Source organism: Schistocerca americana, chromosome 9 (genome assembly GCF_021461395.2).
Source record: "Schistocerca americana isolate TAMUIC-IGC-003095 chromosome 9, iqSchAmer2.1, whole genome shotgun sequence".
Taxonomy (NCBI): Eukaryota; Metazoa; Arthropoda; class Insecta; order Orthoptera; family Acrididae; genus Schistocerca; species Schistocerca americana.
This window is the reverse complement of record NC_060127.1, coordinates 146,830,599-146,838,439: the sequence shown is the minus strand read 5'-3', so window position 1 is coordinate 146,838,439 and position 7,841 is coordinate 146,830,599. Positions and strand designations below refer to the sequence as shown.

The following is a 7,841-nucleotide window of genomic DNA, read 5'->3' as shown; positions in this document are numbered from 1 at the left end:
GAATTTAATTGATGGAAGGAAAAAATATATAAATGCAGTAAATGAATCAGGCAAAAAGGAATACAAACGTCTCAAAAATGAGATCGACAAAAAGCGCAAAATGGCTAAGCAGGCATGGCTAGAGGACAAATGTAAGGATTTGGAGGCTTATCTCACTAGGGGTAAAATAGATATAGCCTACAGGAAAATTAAAGAGACCTTTCGAGAAAAGAGAGACCTTTCGAGAAAAGAGAGCCACTTGTGTGAATATCAAGAGCTCAGATGGAAACCCAGTTCTAAGCAAAGAAGGGAAAGCAGAAAGGTGGAAGGAGTATATAGAGGGTCTATACAAGGGCGATGTACTTGAGGACAATATTTTGGAAATGGAAGAGGATGTAGACGAAGATGAAATAGGAGATATGATACTGCGTGAAGAGTTTGACAGAGCACTGAAAGACCTAAGACGAAACAAGGCCCCGGGAGTAGACAACATTCCATTAGAACTACTGACGGCCTTGGGAGAGCCAGTCCTGACAAAATTCTACCATCTGGTGAGCAAGATGTACGAGACAGGCGAAATACCCTCAGACTTCAAGAAGAATATAATAATTCCAATACCAAAGAAAGCAGGTGTTGACAGATGTGAAAATTACCGAACTATCAGTTTAATAAGTCACTGCTGCAAAATACTAACACGAATTCTTTACAGACGAATGGAAAAACTGGTAGAAGCCGATCTCGGGGAAGATCAGTTTGGATTCCGTAGAAATGTTGGAACACGTGAGGCAATACTGACCTTACGACTTATCTTAGAAGAAAGATTAAGGGAAGGCAAACCTACGTTTCTATCATTTGTAGACTTAGAGAAAGCTTTTGAAAATGTTGACTGGAATACTCTCTTTCAAATTCTAAAGGTGGCAGGGGTAAAATACAGCGAACGAAAGGCTATTTACAATTTGTACAGAAACCAGATGGCAGTTATAAGAGTCGAGGGGCATGAAAGAGAAGCAGTGGTTATTCAATCTGTATATTGAGCAAGCAGTAAAGGAAACAAAACAAAAATTTGGAGTAGGTACTAAAATGCAGGGAGAAGAAACAAAAACTTTGAGGTTCGCCGAAGACATTGTAATTCTGTCAGACAGCAAAGGACTTGGAAGAGTAGTTGAATGGAATGGACAGTGTGGTGAAAGGAGGACGTAAGATGAACATCAACAAAAGCAAAACAAGGATAATGGAATGTAGTCTAATTAAGTCGGGTGATGTTGAGGGAATTAGATTAGGAAATGAGACACTTAAAGTAGTAAAGGAGTTTTGCTATTAGGGGAGCAAAATAAATGATGATGGTCGAAGTAGAGAGGATATAAAATGTAGACTGGCAATGGCAAGGAAAGCATTTCTGAAGAAGAGAAATTTGTTAACATCGAGTTTAGATTTAAGTGTCAGGAAGTCGTTTCTGAAACTATTTGTATGGAGTGTAGATTAGCATGGAGAGCTGCATCAAACCAGTCACAGGACTGAAGACCACAACAACAAACAAAATGCTATTGTGTATGTAAATATTTTTGTTGACAACTACTCACTATGAAACTTAGCGTTAACCGACGTTTTGTATTCAGCTGTTAGTCGTTAGATGCATTTTATATGAATAAAATCAATTGCCGTATGTATGAAAGATCACCACTTCAGAAAGGCTTGACCGATTTGTGTGATTGTTATTTCTCGCTGTACTCCTAATTATCTGGGCGAGGTTTGCATGAAAAAAATTGTTGGAGAATCCACCACAGCCGGCCGGAGTGGCCGAGCGGTTCTAGGCTCTTCAGGCTGGAACCGCGCGACCGCTACGGTCGCAGGTTCGAATCCTGCCTCGGGCATGGATGTGTGTGATGTCATTAGGTTAGTCAGGTTTAAGTAGTTCTAAGTTCTAGGGGACTGATGACCTCAGATGTTAAGTCCCATAGTGCTCAGAGCCATTTGAGCCCGAATCCACCGGAAAAGTCAGATATCTGGGTGATATTTTTGTACTAAAATCAAACAGAAATGCTACGTTCAGTTTGACAGTGTGCATGGGGGCTTAATTAAATATATAATGCAAATAATTTTTTAGTTTTTAGTAGCTGTATGTCCGATTACGCTGTGTCTCGTAATCGGTTGGCCCTGACTATTATTATTACGCAATCTGACTGCTTAAAACAACAACAAAGAATGAAATGAAATTCGTTAACACAATTAATTAATTAAGTCCCCAGCAACTATAAAATCTACGAAACCAATAAGCACAAGAGTAACTGTTCTGTGTGTGGGAGTGTGACTCAACGTACACATCTGGCACGGTTCTTCTCCAACAAGACAAGAAATTTTAAATACCATTTATACTGAAGTAACTAAGGAAATAAAAATACCATAATTACTCAAGAAAACCAGAATTACACTCTAATACAAGAACACAAGCCAGATGCTTTGTTGACTGAACCTGTAATGACGCATTATTTAAAACATGGAAATAATGAAAAAACACGCAATATTTTACCTTCATATATATTGACGAAATGCACTCTGATCATTACAATATCTTCATTAGAATAACATCTGCTATCTCTCCCATCAAACAACTGGATAAAACATGGAACAAACACTCCCTACTACCACATATCACTCCGACATCACGACAAGCAGTGTCCACCACAACTTCTCGGCAAGAACTGCCTGCCGCTACCTCTCAATAATCACTCTCTGCTACAACATCTCACCACAGACTACCACGAGCTCTGGACAAGCACTGACTGCTACGAGTTCTTAACAAGCACTGTCTTCTACGAGCTCTGCCCACGCACTGACTTCTACGAGCTCTCAACAAGCACTGTGGAGGCGGCTTAATAATACTCTTTGGCGCAACCTCTGGCGCAGTGGTTCAGTGTAGCCACCTTTCAAGTGTTTTCCAAGCAATTATCAGACACTGGCAACGAAAAAATTCCTTCCTGTTGACGGTTCCACTGACCTCATTTCTATTCTAAATAATTTTTGTCAAATCGCGACATCGAAAGAAGAACTGATCATGAAAGTGTTCCCTAATATTGTTACAGGTAAAAAAAAAAAGTTTGGTTGTGCAGGCGAGCCATATAGGCAGCGAAAAATAAGGACGTGGACGATCTGAACATAAAAATGCAAAACGCAGTGTCCAGTCGCAGGCCATTGCATTCACTTGATTCAATCGATTCCATTACCGTTGCAGGTTTCCAGATGAAGTCTTCAGTTATCCAACTGAATTCCTGAATTCATTGGATTTGCCAGGAATGGCACTGCACAATTTGCAGCTCAAGGTCGCGTCAGTGTTATGTTACGCAATGTGACCCAACCGAAACTATGCAATGGAGCAAGACTCGCTGTTAAGAAGCTGATGAACAACGTGGCTGAAACAACGATAATCATAGGAAAGTTCAAAGGCGAAGATAGTCTAATTCCAAGAATACCACTGATTACAACCGACTTACCGTTTCAATTAAGCGTGTCCAGTTCCAGGTTCGCTTTGCATTCGTAGTGACGATCAATAAATCACAAGGCCGGGCGTTGGAAGTGTGTGGAGGAAGCCTTTAATTGCCGTGTTTTTCCCCACGGGCGATTGTACGTTGCGTGCTCGAGAGTCCGGTAATCCAATAGCGCTATTCTTTTCTTTCCAGACGGAAAGATAGGAAAAAAAAATCGACCATCACCAAGCGTTGCGATTAAAGCGTTAAACCCACCAGCGAATTATTTTCAAAAGTATGAATTCCGATTTATTTCATTTCAACAAATTCATGATCTAACTGAAATTGTTTTGTTTAAATTCACAAAAATTCAAGGAAAGTATTATGAAAAGCAACATTTCAGCTAAAAAGCCTTCTGAATTAAACACACACACACACACACACACACACACACACACACACACACACACACACACATTCATTCATGCAAATGCAACTCACATATATGACCACGGTCACTGGCTGTACTTTTGAGTATTGTCTAATTCGGAAGAAGGTTTTTTGGCCGTAAGCTTTCTTGTTTAACACTCTTGTTTTTGTGCCTGCGACTCAACATTTTCACTATATGATGAATAATATTGTTGTCCGGATTTCTGTTATTAAATTCAAGGAAAAGCTCCGATTGAATGAACCCCTTATCTATAGACATGTTATACAGGGCTATTACAAATGATTGAAGCGATTTCATAAATTCACTGTAGCTCCATTCATTGACATATGGTCACGACACACTACAGATACGTAGAAAAACTCAAACTTTTGTTTGGCTGAAGCCGCATTTCAGGTTTCTGCCGCCAGAGCGGTCGAGAGCGCAGTGAGACAAAATGGCGACAGGAGCCAAGAAAGCGTATGTCGTGCTTGAAATGCACTCATCAGTCAGTCATAACAGTGCAACGACACTTCAGGACGAAGTTCAACAAAGATCCACCAACTGCTAATTCCATTCGGCGATGGTATGCGCAGTTTAAAGCATCTGGATGCCTCTGTAAGGGGAAATCAACGGGTCGGCCCGCAGTGAGCGAAGAAACGGTTGAACGCGTGCGGGCAAGTTTCACGCGTAGCCCGCGGAAGTCGGCGAATAAAGCAACCGGGGAGCTAAACGTACCACAGCCGACGGTTTGGAAAATATTACGGAAAAGGCTAAAGCAGAAGCCTTACCGTTTACAATTGCTACAAGCCCTGACACCCGATGACAAAGTCAAACGCTTTGAATTTTCGGCGCGGTTACAACAGCTCATGGAAGAGGATGCGTTCAGTGCGAAACTTGTTTTCAGTGATGAAGCAACATTTTTTCTTAATGGTGAAGTGAACAGACACAATGTGCGAATCTGGGCGGTAGAGAATCTTCACGCATTCGTGCAGCAAATTCGCAATTCACCAAAAGTTAACGTTTACGGCCCCTTTTTCTTCTGCGAAAAAAAACGTTACAGGACACGTGTATCTGGACATGCTGGAAAATTGGCTCATGCCACAACTGGAGACGGACAGCGCCGACTTCATCTTTCAACAGGATGGTGCTCCACCGCACTTCCATCATGATGTTCAGCATTTCTTAAACAGGAGATTGGAAAACCAATGGATCGGTCGTGGTGGAGATCACGATCAGCAATTCATGTTATGGCCTCCACGCTCTCCCGACTTAACCCCATGCGATTTCTTTCTGTGGGGTTATGTGAAAGATTCAGTGTTTAAGCCTCCTCTACCAAGAAACATGCCAGAACTGCGAGCTCGCATCAACAATGTGTGGTAGGAACTTTATTATCGGCTTGATGTCTGCAGAATCACTAAAGGGGCACATATCGAACATTTGTGAATGCCGAAAAAAACTTTTTGAGTTTTTGTATGTGTGTGCAAAGCATTGTGAAAATATGTCAAACAATAAAGTTATTGTAGAGCTGTGAAATCGCTTCAATCATTTGTAATAACCCTGTACAATAAATACTTCGTTAAACCGGCTTCGAGAAAGAGCATGCTAAATTCTGACGTGAACATGTGCTGTTTTGTTCTTTCTGCAGTCACTTTTTCATAGAAAACAGAAAAGTTGTTTGTGGGAAATCTTACAGTCCTACCTCCTCGCAGATTGAAACCGTGCAATTGGATTGTTTGAGGGAAGAGAACAAACAGCGAGGTCATCGGTCTCATCGGAATAGGGAAGAAAGGGGAAGGAAGTCGGCCGTGTCCTTTCAAAGGAACCATCCCGGCATTTGCCTGGAGCAATTTAGGGAAATCACGGGAAACCTAGATCAGGATAGCCGTACGCGGAATTGAACCGTCGTCCTCCCGAATGCGAGTACAGCGTGCTAACCAATACACCACCTCGCTCGGTCCAAATCCATGCGAAATGTCAAAGCTACTCTCCTCACACTTCCAGCAGCTGGAAGGGTCTCTCTCATACCCTTCTGTTCCCAATCAAGGTTCTGTCTGTAGTAAGAATAAATAAGAACAGACAGAATAAGGAGGAGGAGATGGACAGAGAAGGGTGGAGGAAATAGATATAAAGAAGGGAAAGAAGGATATCCAAAGAGAGATGAGGGAAGAGGAGTTGGACAGAGAGAGTGTGGGATAAGAGATGTAGAGAGAGCAGGTGGACAGTGATGCACAGAGATGTGGGGAGGAGGGTCTGCGGGCCGCAGTTTGACGACCACTGTTTTATAATAATTAGCGACTCCCACTTTAGCAGCATAAAAAATATTGAAGGACACAGTGGGGCATATTGCATTTTAATGACATTACTGTAGGTCTTACACTTTGCTGCTTAAATGTTAATCTTACAGCTTAACGTGGTTTGCAAGTGGATTTCCGCTATGCAATTCGTGCTTATAGTTTAATAATCATCACAGTTCCGTTTTCTATGCGTAAAAGATTTCAGTACTTGTAAATACAGCATTAATTTTAAATTTGTATTCTTGTTAAGTATGAATTTGAGCAAAGATTACAATAATGGCACCGTGACCTTTTTAACACTTTTTCCATCCTGATCAAATTTGCTACGCTTGGTAAGCGATGCGTTTTTCAGGCTTGTACCCATTTTCTGTATCTAGTGTAGCTAACCGACTGCATACTAAGGTTATGTCCCTTCGTTCCTTGAAAGATAGGCATTACTCTTAGTTTAGCATTAAAATCATGACTGTATTTCGCATTAAGTTCCCTCCAGATCTTGGGCCCTTAACTGGAAAGTGATTGCTGCAACTTTTAAAACAGCCACAGCAGATTCCATTCGAGTTAATCACAAACAACCAGTTGTCTATTTGTCCGTATTGACTCACTCTTAATTTTGTCAACAAAGGGTTCAATCCATATGTCGCTCCTTTCGCAGTAATTTTTCATTTAAAGCATTAACCTCTTGGGGTCTCCTAAATTTGGCGTCGCAATCCGTCTTTATTGAACTCTGTGGTGATTGCAGGCAAGTACCAGAAACAATGTGGTTTATATTACATCTCAAGGTCAGTTTCCAGACAGAAAAGCATTATACTAATCGCGCAATCCAAGCGGGAAACGCCATTAAGGTCACTTCCATCAGCCACCGCGGGAGTGTCAGCTTTAGACTGCGCCAATAGTATACACTCTCATTTTATTTACGAACTTCAACACATCTGCAACTTCTTAGCTGGAAAACTGCGTTAGTGAGAGTTATGCTGTTAATACGTAAAAAAAAAAAATACTTACGACAAGTGTCACAAAGTACTGGTCTATTCTAGCCTACATAATAATAGGTGACGTTCCACTATGTTTCTCAAACTCTTTAGCTGCTAGTGTATGCTAGGAGATGCTTTTTTCCGTCCACACCCGGAGGAGGTATCGCTTGTACGGTAACGAAATTTTCTTGAAAGAGAACGCAGTTCAGCTTTCGCCAAGCAGGCAATCACAGAGAGATCAGAACAAGGGTAGCACACTGTGAAACTCACATAGTGAGTTCAGAGTCGCTCTACACATTATAGTTAACTATCTAGAAGTAACAAAGTATAAATTTACATTAGTGTATATGTATCGTTGATATATGAGCATATTTTATCTTAGTAACGGTATATACAAGTAATGAGCGTGTACTGTCAACGTCCGGTATGGTCTAGTGGTTAGGATAGCTGGCTCTCACCCAGCAGGCCCGGGTTCGATTCCCGGTACCGGAAATTATTTTAATATGTTTATTTCTCTTGTGATTGTTCTCATGCAGCTGAAAATACTGTTGCAAACTTTAAATTGCTGGTGTATTTTTTTTTTTTTTATACATTTCTTTCTGAGAGCGACATTGGAACAGAGGAAGCGACCTCATTACACAGAAATGTGCTGACCTGAAATAAGAATAATTCTTGCAATAAACTTATTTTTGCAGTTGATATTTTC

General features: G+C 41.0%; 1 non-coding gene across 1 annotated transcript; it reads left to right on the top strand.

The window, feature by feature from the left end:
- Positions 1–7,555: 7,555 nt before the first annotated feature.
- Positions 7,556–7,627, top strand: Trnae-cuc. Its single transcript has one exon. It is a non-coding gene; the product is annotated as a tRNA-Glu (tRNA).
- The last annotated feature ends 214 nt before the right edge of the window (positions 7,628–7,841 follow it).